General features: G+C 51.9%; 1 pseudogene; it reads left to right on the forward strand.

Moving 5' to 3' along the window:
* Positions 1–3,141, forward strand: part of LOC113606255 (paraneoplastic antigen-like protein 8B) — a 7,067-nt pseudogene extending 3,926 nt beyond the window's left edge.
* Positions 3,142–12,565: the final 9,424 nt, after the last annotated feature.

Below are 12,565 nucleotides of genomic sequence, written 5' to 3' on the forward strand. Positions count from 1 at the left end.
GGGAGGGGAGGGGAGGGGGAGGGCAGGGACAGGCCCTAAGGCTTGAAGGGGCAGTTCTGGAGGTAGCGCTTGAGGTGTTAATGCGGTAATTACTGAGATATCATTCAAGTGGCCCCCTGGGGGTCACTATGATATGATTTGCAGTGGCCGCAGGCCCTTCCCACGAGCATGCCTTGCCCTCTGAGCACCCCACCTGCTCTGATCTACAGAGAAGGTCCCACCGCTGTCCTGGTAGCTGTGGCTGCCCGGAGGGCTGTGAAACCCGGACAGCAGTCGTGCCCCTGAACCAGGCCTGGCCCACTGCTCGGGCTCAGCCTCCATCTCACACAGCCACCTCGGGGCCCTTAGCCCCACCGGGACACAGACCTGCCACTTGCACTCCCATCTCCGGCCTCAGCTTCAGTCCAGACCCCGCCTCCTGGCCCTAGCATCAAACTCACTCCAGACCCGGAGTAACCCCGAGTGAGGGCTGATCACCCCCCATTAAGGCCTGGACCTCCTGATACTTGATCCGCGAGTGAGCGGGGCTGAGTTTTCTGTGTGAGGCCTGCCCAGTGAAACTACAAGGCGAATATTCTCATTTCCATTGGGTTCCTCAAAACAAATGCTCAGACCCTGGCAACAGCCTGAAAGCGGTTGTCATGGAACCGGCAGTAGCCCGTGGGGGAAGGAGAGCTGCCAGTGCCCGGGAGCCAAAGCCTGCTGCCCACTCTGATGTAGATGTGAAAAACTGGCAGGACGAAGCGGGAGGGGGTGTGTGTCACACTTGGCTGGAGTGGGAGGGAGAGTAGTGATCCGTCACCCAGGAGGCCCATACTCGTGCAGGGGGCTGGCTGTGGACGTGCACAGGGCCCTGCTGGTCACCAGCATCCCGGAGGACCTGGAAAAGGCAGGTCCTGCAGCCAGCCTTCCCGCGCCAGGGCACGTTCAGGTTGAGGAACACGAGGGACGTGAGGGAGGAGGCCAAGGCCGCCTTCATGGAGTTTGTGGCGGACGTTAATCACAGTGCCATCCCCAGGGGGACCCCGGGCAAGGACGGTGTCCGGAGGGTTCTGTGCAAGGACACGAGAGTCCTGAGGCGGAAGAAACTGTCCTGAGGCAGCTGCTGCATGGAAGGCTCCCACGGGCCGCAGTGGCCAGGGCCCCCGGGGGACTCACCTGCCGATTCAGAGACCCAGGCCCCGCTCCTGGTGCAGCCAGCAGGGCTAGCAAGGGCAGTGGGGGTGGGGGTGGGGTCTCAGAAATAGAGCCAGAGACAAAAAGAGGGGCCGAGGAGGACCGCCATTTACCTCTGCAAAAGAGAAGCTGAAGGATTCTTCCATCAGAGCCTGGGCCTCGAGATCGCAAAGGTGGAAGAGGAGGACTTGGGCGGGGATAAGTGGCAATGCCAGTGCGCTCTACGCAACACTCCAAACGGCTGCAAGGAAGCCGTGCAGAGAGACGTGGATGAGGCAGACAGTCTCCATGGAGTTCTTGGCCCTGGGGACCGTTTTGGACAAAGCCAAGAAGAAAGTGACAGAGCAAGAGCCCCCCGAGGTGATCAGCTTGAGCTGGTCACAGAAGCCAGGAGCGGCATCTGCAACACGGTGGCTCTCGTGGCCACGAGGGACACACCTGCTGAGGTGCTCAAGGGCAGTGCTTCAGGAGGTGAGTCTGAGGAATGAGGCAACCAGGTCACCCAGAAGGGCATGGAGAACCCCGAGTTCTAGACATCATGGCCTACAGGATTTCATCAGACATCAAAACCTGCAGGGAGACGTTGAAAATCGCTTCTGTGATCGAGTTTCTGGGCTGGAGCGAAAAGAAAGACAAGAAAGCTGCCCTGCCCGAGGTCTTGTCCGTCATGGCCAAGGACACTTCCGGAACCCGAGTGAAGGTGGAGGAGGCAGCCGCCAGGTGGACGCCGTGGTCCTGAGGAAGACCAAAGACGGCGCTCACCTGCTGGGGTGCATCTCCACCATGGCTGAGCCTCGGACCACCTGCAAAGGGAAGAAGGCTCCCGGTGGCCCGCTGGGGGGCTGGGGCGAGGACGAGGAAGATGAGGGCGGCCTCCTGGAGCTAGCGGTGCTCCTGGATGCCCAGGACGTGGCTGAGGTGATAGGAAGAAAAGGAAAAGGCCTGGCAGAGCGGGAGGTTCAGATGCGCCAAAGGCAACCTCGGGGAGGTCTTGGCGCTGCGGGCGGCCCGCGGGAAAAGGGAGTCGTAAGACGTGGAGAGCGAGGAGTCTGAGCCCGAGGACCGCGCGTCCAGGAAGCCCCGGGCCAAGCGGGTCCGCCCGGCCTTTAGGGCCCCGGGTCGGGCGGGCTTGGGCAGCGGCTCCCGCCCCGTCGGGGACCCGCAAAACCCGAAGGGGAGGCGGCGGCCCCGGCGGGCTGGGCATCCCTCCCGAGACGGAAGCCCAGGACGAGGCGGCAGGAAAGGGCGCGCGGGCGCTGGGGCGCAGGCCAAGGGCGGCCAGCCCAGGGCTCGGCCGCCCGCCGGCTCCAAGTCCACGCGTGGGAAGAAGGCTGGTCGGGGCAAGAGGCTGCCCCCCAAGTGCCGCTAAGGCCACGGCGAGGCTGCAGCTGCCGGTGGGGCCCCAGTTCCGCCCCTCGGCCCTCCCCGCCGCGGAGGCGGCAACCGCTGCACCGTGGGCACTGAGCTCTAAAGTGCGCGCCCGCCCACCGCTCGCTCCCCTGTCCTTTCAGTCCCTTCTTTGCAGGTGGCGCGAGCAAGCCCAAGGGAAGAAGGAAGAGTGTAACGGGCGCCCGCGGAGGCAGCAGCCCTAGGTGATGGGACGGGGTCTCAGGCCCCCCCAGCGGGATTGTCTTTGGGTCTCCCGCGTTAGCGCAGGGGTGAGCGTGTCCGTGGACACCGGGCACCGGGGGAGGCCAGCAGTGCCAGTGAGTTCTTTCTGGCTGTTCGTAGAGCCCCGATGCCTTCCAGACTCATGCTTCTGGCCAGCGTCTCTGTGCCCCTGTCCTCCACCCCAATCTGATGGGGGCCGGGCTCTGTGATGGAGGCTCGGCCACCCAGCCGCGCGGGGGTGTCAGGATGTAGCTGAGCCTTCAGTCAGGAAGGCTGAACCTCCCTGCTGGGGGAGGAGATGATTCCAGGAAGAGAAGCCTGAGAGGCAGAGGGGTTGCTCCTGGGGGAGGGGAAAAGAGGTGGGGGAGGGAAAGGGAGGGGCAGGGCTCTGGTGACCAGGACCAAGGAAGGAGGGGAAGGAAGAGAGAGAGAGAGACCCACACCTGCCCTGGCCATCTGAAGTGTAGCTGGTACAAATGCACCAGCTCCTCAAGGCCAGAGCCACCTGCTGGTGCCCAGACACCGAATCTGTCACTCAACCTGCACGGTGTTTTCAAAAAATGGGTATTATTTGAAACATTTTCTTTTTTAAAAAATATTTATTTATTTATTTTTGGCTGCGTTGAGTCTTCATTGCTGCGCGCGGGCTTTCTCTAGTTGCGGCGAACGGGGCTACTCTGTTGCAGTTTTCAGGCTTCTCGTTGCGGTGGCTTCTCTTGTTGTGGAGCACGGGCTCTAGGCGCGTGGGCTTCAATAGTTGTGGTGCACGGGCTTAGTTGCTCTGTGGCCTGTGGGATCTTCCCGGACCAGGGCACGAACCTGTGTCCCCTGCATCAGCAGGGGGATTCTTAACCACTGCGCCACCAGGGACGTCCTATTTGCGACATTTTCAATTTGGGACAATTCCCATACAGAGTGTTGGCTTTTCTCTGCAGTACCAGGCGGTGCTCCTCCCATGGGCCTGTGGGTCCCCCTGCACGTCCCACGAGCTGCCCCCACCTCCCGTGGGCTGACTGTCCCCTCAGCGCTGGCCTGGCAGCCCCTGACTTAAGGTGATAGGGTTCCCCAGTTCGCTGTCTGAGTAAATCAAAGGCCAGAGGGAACTCTGAGGGGGGACCTGTGAGGGGCTGAGGCTGGTCTGGGCCAGTGTCGGAGCTGCCCCAGGACCTGTCTTTAGAGGGGAGGAAATGCCCCCAGAAAGGAGCCACAGCCTGGCCTTAGAGTCCCCCCAAGTAGCCTGGCCTGGCGCTGTCAGGGGTCAGCACGTGCTGTCCAAGTGAAGACACTTCCGGGTTGTGTCCGCGTCCGTGTGGTGACACGGGCACCAGCCCCCTCCACCCATTGCAATGTTTTCCCTGAATCGCCATCTGCACCACTGCCCCTCCAGGTCCCCTTGTCCTGGGGCCATTTGTGTATCTGTGTCCAAGTTCCCGTGCCGGGAGGGAGCCCTGCACATCTCGAGGGAGGCACAGGGGCCTGGGGGGGGGTGTCCCCACAGCCCAGCTGGATGGTCCGAGCCCCACCTCGGGACACCCAGGGGCAGAAGCTGACTCAGGAGCTGCTTCCCCGGTCGTGGTCAGAAGTGGCCCCCTCTGGGCTGCAGGGACCTCCCCGGGGACAGAGAGGAGCTGACCCTGGAACAGGCCAGGGTGGACCTGGGGCTGGGGACGAAGCTCCTTCCTCCCCGGGAGGCTGAGGGACCTTGGGGGCCTGGCCCTGGGCTGAGCAGCCTCCAGCAATGTGTGGGGTGGCGAGGCCCCACGTGTGACTTCTCCCTGTGTCACCTGGGATCCTGCAGTCAACTGAGTTAAGCACCTGACCTGGTCTCTGGGTGCTCCGTGCAGTGGGGGAGGGGAGCGTCTAAGGCTGGGTAACAGATGCCCACGTGTCATGGCTGATGTGTGGCCAGAACACCCTGGAAACACCCTGTCTCTGTTTTACACCCAGTGTCCTTTGCTTCTTCAGTGCCTGGGTCCCCGCCTGGCCCTTAGCACAGCATCATCTCATCCTGAGCAAGTAGGATGAGACGATGCTGGGCTAAGTAGAATTAAGCTCCACCTCTTGAAGGGAAGAGCATCAAAGAATTTGTGGTCATATTGTAAGATCACCACAGAGATCTTTATCATTTCTTGGCTCCTTTTCTGCCAAACCCATACAAATTAAAGCTGCATTTGCACAGGGGGAGAAATGGTTGGCAGTTCCTGGGATTTTCTCCATTCTCCATCGCAGCACGTGCTCATGCATATAAGGATTTGCTTGGGACTAAGAGGTAAAAGGTATGTAATGGGCTCAAGGGCAGATTCCTTCATTTCTTAACAGCACCTTCTGGTTACATAGGAATTCACAGTTTCCGTCCTGTCTAGATCTAGGGCACATTGAGACAGATAGGGAAATTACAGCAGAGATTCATTACAGGGCAAAAAAGAAGCCCAGTGCATTATTAGGAACATTTTCAGGGACGAGTTAAAGAATACTCATTTAGTAGTGATTTAAACATAGCAAGAAGTCAAGCAGTGGGAGGTGCTGGGTTTGATTTAGCAGCTCAACAACGTGAATTTCAGAGTGTGCAATTTCCCTGGCTTCTCCTCATAGTCACAAAATGGCTGCAGCAGCTCCAGACATCATATTCACACACCATGTTCAAAGACAGGAGGTAGGGGAATGCAGAAACCAGGAAATTTCTCCTCCTTAAGGGTAGGAAAGCCTTTTCCCAGAAGCCCCCAGCAGACCTCCTTTTATATCACTTTGACCAGTACGTGATCACATGGCTACCCCCCTGACAAAGGGTGGAGTTGATTAAGGTCAAGGAAGCTCCGTCTGACACCTGAATAAAATCCAGTTTTTGTTAGGAAGAAAGAGGGGCAGGGATAGCTTTGTGGATAGGCAGTAAACAGTATTTCATACATGTTCTGGTTATCTATTGCTGTATAACAAACTACCCCAAAACTTCATGCCTTAAATCAACAAATATTTTGCACACATTCATCTCTTCTCTGTGCGGCATTGGCTAGGGATACCTCTACTGAGAGCTAAGGATCCTCTTCTAAGATACCTCACCCCTTTGGCTGGCAAGTTTGGGCTGACTGTCACCAAGAAAACTATTCCTAATCGATTCACATACCATGGAATGTGCTATACAAGTGCTTCCCATGCCTGATCTCATGGACTCTGTGCAGCACCCCTATAATGGAGTTACTATGATTTCCATTTTAATGAGGTCCAGAGAAGTTTAGAGCCTTCTGCATCATCACACAAAAGGTGCGTGTCAGAGCTGGGCTCTTTGAACCCAGACCTTCTGGGCTCCAAAGCGTCTTCCATTAAGCTCAGTAATTCCCAGCTCTCTGGATGCACTCTGCCTCTTCCTGCCCCCTCCAGAAATCACGTGACAATGAAAGCGGGGCAGAGTGTGGTTGCTATAGAAACAGCTCCGAATCCACTCTGGTTTATAAAATCGAGCGCATCCCGTGCTGACTTGTACTGCGTTAGCACAGGTTACCTATGACCTGCTGGAGACACGCGGGGGGTGGCGGGGGCGTGTGGGGCTGCTTCTGATTGACTCACTGCTTATGAGTCACAGCTGTGACTGTAGGTGTCGCTGTAACAAATACCCCGACATCTCAGCGGCTCGCGGCAGCAAAGGTTTGTTTCTCAGGCGTGTTGTTACACATCTGTGCAGTGGGCTGTGGATATTCCCCATTCTAGAAGCCTAAGGGGCAGCCCTCATTTGGGTGTCTTCTTCTGATGCTGGCAGGTCAATGGCCAAACCTGCAGCGTCTGTCACAGCTTCCGCTGGTATCGGGCACTCGGCACATCCCCTCGCAACTGGACCAAGGCAAATCACAAGCTGCCTTGATTCTATGGAGTCGCCAGCTACTCGGCGACAATCAGGAATGTGTACCCTCCTTAGAGGATCGGTGAACGAATGGAACGATAGAATAATCTAACCCTCCACCGTCACACAGCAAAGGCAAAACCTCTTCCCGTGGGGCTTTTGAGCTCTTGTCTCCTGCACTAGGCTGTGCACTTGTCTGTCAGGTTTGGGGATCAGACTATCCTCAGCTGAGCCCCTCGCTGCCCTGAGCCTCAACGTCCTCATCTGTAAAATTCAGCCTCGGGTGTTCTTGTGAGGTTGGGCTGTGATCGTTCATGAAAAGCATTTAGTACAGCCCAGGGCACGAGATAAACCTAAGCCTTGGCTATGAGGGTGTTAGGAGCCGGAGGCTGGGATGATGCGTGGGTTTGGAGCGCCTTCTGCTGGAAGAAGACATAACAGCAGGGCTGCCCAGGCCGGTGACCACTGCATCTCAGAACCTCATCTGTAACCATGACCTAACGATGATGTCAACATCGTGCGATTGCTTGAGGACTGATAGTGTTAATGCATGTAAAATTACTAGAGTAATGTGATGAATTAAAGGTAAGTGCAAATTCTTTATCCTTCTTCCCATCTGGAGGTGGAGTTTATTAGAATGAAGCGGTAGTCACATTGAGGCTGCCTGCTTCTGCCTACGGACTTTTGGAACATTTGCTCTCGGGAAACTCTGTCAGAAGACCCAGCCGCCGAGTTTTGGGAAGGCCGAGCCACATGGAGAGGCTGTGGGTAGACGCTGCAGTTGAGAATCCCAGCTGAGGCACTAAGAGTTTGTTCCCTAAACTACACTATACCATTTGATGGAGGGTAGAGAACCCCACCCAAAACAAATCCTTTGTAGCAGAAGATTTAGATCTAACGGCTGAGGGAAACACTACGTATTTGTAATTTGGGCTTACTATGCCCCCAGGAAAGTGAGCAAATCCAGAAGCCTTTTGGGACTGTTCAAAGAAGGACTTCCCAAGAGTATAGGAGGAATGTACGGCTGATTAATAGAACAGTTTCCTGTTTTCCAACAGGAAGCTTGGGGATATATGCATGGTGACGAATCACTCATCTTCTGGTGAAATTTTTTTAATCCTTTTTTTTTTTTTTTCTGGCTGCACACAGCATGTGGGATCTCAGTTCCCTGACCAGGAATCAAACCCGTGCCCCCTGCAGTGGAATCACAGAGTCCTAATCACTGGACCGCCAGGGAATTCTTGGAAATTTTTTAAAATAATTCTCAAGGACTTACATTCTGCATTGATTAGGACTAGGGTTGAAGCTGTTGGCTGCAAGTTCCAAAGGTGCTGATGGGTGTATGTATTTTCTTGAGCTGCCATAACTAAGCAAGACAGCCTGGTGGCTTAAACAACAGAAATTAATTTTCTCACAATTCTGAAGGCCAGGAGTCTGAGATCAAGGTGTCAGCAGGGTTGGTTTCTTCTGAGGCCTCTCTCCTTGCCTTGCAGGTGGCTGTCGTCTTCTCCCTGTGTCCTCACAAGCTCTGCCCTGTGTGTGTGTCTGTGTCCTAATTTCCTCTTCTTATACCATCAGTCCTATTGGATTAGGGCCTTTTAATCCAATTTAAGCTCATTTAACTTAGTTGCCTCTCTAAGCATTTTATCTCCAAATACAGTCACATTCGAAGGTGCTGGGGGGTTAGGACTTCAACATATGAATTTGGAGAATGACACAATTCAGCCCATAACAATAGGAAACTCTGGCCTGGAGAGACTGTTGACACAAATATTTTCCAGGCAGGTGGGGGAAGGTTCTGGTTAAGTTTCAAGAATGTAAGATCCTTACAAACAGGGACCAGTGCCTGATTGTTCACTGTTAAATCCCCAATGCCCTGCACTGTGTGTGGCACAGAGGAGAAAATAAATGTTCGTTGAATGAATGAATGAATGTATGAATGAATGAGAAGCTTGCCTGTAAGAGGCCATTTTAACCCTACTGGTTTTGTGTTGATACCTTCTGGAATGTAACTCTTCACCCTGAGGCCATAGTTCCTACAAAGCGTGTTTCAAATGTTTGTGGTGAGAGGGGCTTCCCTGGTGGCGCCCTGGTTAAGAACCCGCCTGCCAATGCAAAGGACACGGGTTCGAGCCCTGGTCTGGGAAGACCCCACAGGCCGCGGAGCAACTAAGTCCATGCGCCACAACTACTGAGCCTGTGCTCTAGAGCCCGTGAGCCACAACTACTGAGCCCACATGCCACAACTATTGAAGCCTGCGCTCCTAGAGCCCATGATCCACACTGCAATGAGAAGTCCACGTACTGCCATGAAGAGTAGCCCCCACTCACGCACAGCAACGAAGACCCAAAGAAGCCAAAAATAAATTAATTAATTAATTTAAAAAAATATTTGTGGTGAGAAACTTCATTCACTGTACATCTAAAAAATAGGAAATAGAATGCATCACTCCAGCTGGAAATATTTAACTCCCTGATTAAAGCATCACTAATCCTGTTATAATTAACTCACCTTGTCCAGAAAGTGGGAAGGGTCTCCTGGAGTTAAGAAACGGATTGGTGTGCTTTTTCTCCTTTTATAAGTTTATGTAAGTAAAAGGAAAATAAAGTTATAGCAGCTTCATTTTCACATCAGCTACCTGGTCTCTGGATATCTGAGTTTGGGAGCTCTGCTCTAGCGCAATCTGGAAAGGATCATGGATCAGCAAGGGGTGTTTTGGCTACAAGTTACAGATAACCAAACTGACAGCAGACATAAGCAAAAAGGATATTTCTTAGCTTTTTAACTAAAATTTTGGAGGAAGGAGGCTTCTGGGTTTAATCAGTCAAGTATGTTATCAAGAACCTAGAATGTTTCTATTCCTCCACTTATTAGCTTTTGCCTTCCAGCTTGTTGCCTTATGGTTACAAAATGGCTGCCAAGCTCCAGGCATCACCTTTTCGCACAAAAAGCAAAAAGCAGGGAGGTGGGGGTGATGAGAGAGTCCTTTCCTCTCATGCCTCTCCTCTTTTATCCAGCAGCGAAAATATTTCCCAAAAGCCCTCTGCATACTCATTGGCCAGAACTGGCTCACTGCATACAGTAGCTGCAGGGGAGTCTGGGAAAGAAGGGAGCTGGCTTTTTTAGCTTTTATAGTATCACAGTAGTATGTAGGAAAGGGGCTGGAAGTGATTGTTAGATCAGCCAATCAACATTATTAACGACTGAGGTGCACTCATGCCCACCGAAAAAGTAATTTTTATAAGTTTTTTTAAATAAACTTATTTTATTTATTTATTTATTTTTGGCTGTATTGGGTCTTCATTGCTGCACACCGGCTTTCTCTAGTTGCCGTGAGTGGGGGCTACTCTTCATTGCGGTGTGCAGGCTTCTCATTGCAGTGGCTTCTCTTGTTGCAGAGCACAGGCTCTAGGCGTGCAGGTTTCAGTAGTTGTGGCGCATGGGCTTAGTTGATCCATGGCATGTGAGATCTTCCTGGACCAGGGCTCAAACCTGTGTCCCCGGCACTGGCAGGCAGCTTCTTAACCACTGCGCCACCAGGGAAGCCCACAAAAGTAATTGTAAAACATTAAAACAAAGAGAGAGAGATGAAGCTGTCCCTTCTCTCCTGCAGCTTCAGTGGGAGGGTTACTACCTCTTATCATAAGTCTTTCTAAAGAATCAGCTTCGAGGGGACTCCGTGGCCGTCCAGTGGTTAGGACTCTGTGCTTTCACTGCCCAGGACGTTGGTCGGGGAACCAATATCCCCGTAAGCCACATGGTGTGGCCAAAAGACAAAAATTAATATTATAAAATAAAAATCAGTTTCCATAAAGTGGCAGATTGAGAATAATCCCCAAACATCCATATTGTTTTCCTGTACAGCCAGGAGGCTTGAGTGAATTTTCCTGTTACCAGCCTCCTCTGTTCTCTGTTCAATTTAAGCCTGTCCTTGGAAAGAGAATTTGAACAAGAGTCTGGGAGATTCTCTTAGAAACTGTTGCAATTTCCAAAGAAAAATAACCTCCCAAAGAAGCCTACTTTTCTGATTGGCTGTCTTCCTTGATATTTGTTGCCATGGTGTTAACAAGATTAAATAGTCTATTTTTTAAAGAATAAATAACCATAGGTCTTCTCTATCAAATCAGGAAAAGACTATTTCTATCCTTCCACGAACATTATGAAATAAAGGCCCAAGTCTTTTCTAGACTTGCTTTTTAACAAAGAAATCGAAAGTCTCATCCCAACTAAATTAACAAAAGCGTTTATCACAACGTCTACTCTCCTGCTAATGGCAAGTATTGATATCGGATCCAGCGCGCCATCTGGTGGTCGGTGAGAGAACAGCAGGACTGTATCTACCGCAAGTCGCCCGGTTTGCGATATGTACTGTTACGGCAGCCCTAACAAATAATGCAACAGGTTTGTTTCTGGTGGTCTTAGACTAATTGGGCCAGAACACCTGACTGCTTTGACCAACAAAATATGACAGAAGTGACATTATGCCCGTCCTGGACCCAGCCTTTAGAGGACAAGCAGCTTCCATTGTGACCTCTTGGAGCCCTGATCTGCCGTGTAAGAATTGCAACTACCCCAAGGGCATCCTGCAGTGAGAAGGCCCAGGAGAATCGAAGCTCCAGGCCTGTGAGTGAAGAAGCCATCTTGAAAATGTATCCTCCAGCCCCAGCTGCCTCAGCTGATGCCACGCACAGCCGAGAGGAACATCCAACCAACGCTTTTCTGACTTCCTGACCCACAAAATTGTGAACTCCAGTTTCTAGGTACTTGATAAATGTCTGTTGGATCGTTCAATGTATAAACGCCCTCCTCCTTCTCCACAGCCACTTTCCTTTGGCTTCTAGTGTCTCTCACTGTTCTTCTGCATCACAGCTACCCCTGGTCCTCCTGATGATTCCTTTTTTCTCACTTTCTTGAGCTTCCATCCTCCAGAGGCTTTGTGATCTAATCCCAGAAGCGACATACCTTTTTTTTTTTTTTTTGCTATATTGTATTTGTTAGAAGCCAGCCACTACATCTGACCTACCCCCAAAGGGGTATAAATCTCAGAAGGATGTAAATGCCTGGTGGCGGGATCGTTGGAGACCATCTTAGAGGTTGCCTATCCCAAGTACATGAGTTAAGGTGATTATAAATATGACCACGGCTCCATCTGGTGGGAAATGCTGGTAAACAACAGAATATGTGACAAACTGGGGAGTTTTAACAATTCGGACTCCATGAAATACAGAAAACACAGGACACCCAGTTAAACTTAAATCTCAGAAAAACATCGAATACCTTTTTTAGTGTAAGTATGTCCCATGCAATGATCCGTACATACTTATTGTAAAAAATAACTCATTGAACACCAAGGGAGGGGCATCCACGGAGCCTTTGGCTATCCAGCCCGGAACTCAGACACAGGGCTGGTGGGGTCGGCAGAATAATGCCCCCCGAAGATGTCCACATCTGAATCCCCGGAACCCGTGAAAATATTACTCTACATAACAAAAGGGAATGTTTTGCTGTGATTAATTTAAGGCTGTTGAGATCAGGGGACTTCCCTGGCGGTCCACTGGTTAAGACTTCACACTTCCACTGCAGGGCATGGGATGGGTTCCATCCCTAGTGGGGGAACTGATTCCACACACCACACAGAGTGGCCAAAAAAAAAAAAAAAAAGAGGCTATTGAGATCAAGAGTTATCTTGGATTCCTTGGGTAGTGCCCACTATAAACACCATGGTCTTGATAGGAGTTGAATTGTGTTCCCCAAAGAGATATATTGAAGTCCTTTCCCCTGGGACCTCAGAACGTTCCCCACAAAGATATACTGAAGTCCTCTCCCCTGGGACCTCAGAACGTTCCCCAAAAAGATATATTGAAGTCCTCTCCCCCAGGACCTCAGAATGTGACCTTATTTGGAAATAACATTGTTGCAGATGTAATTAGTTAAATTAAAATGAG

This window comes from Aethalodelphis obliquidens, unplaced genomic scaffold (genome assembly GCF_003676395.1).
Source record: "Aethalodelphis obliquidens isolate GAN/ISIS:26980383/991018 unplaced genomic scaffold, ASM367639v1 scaffold43, whole genome shotgun sequence".
Taxonomy (NCBI): Eukaryota; Metazoa; Chordata; class Mammalia; order Artiodactyla; family Delphinidae; genus Aethalodelphis; species Aethalodelphis obliquidens.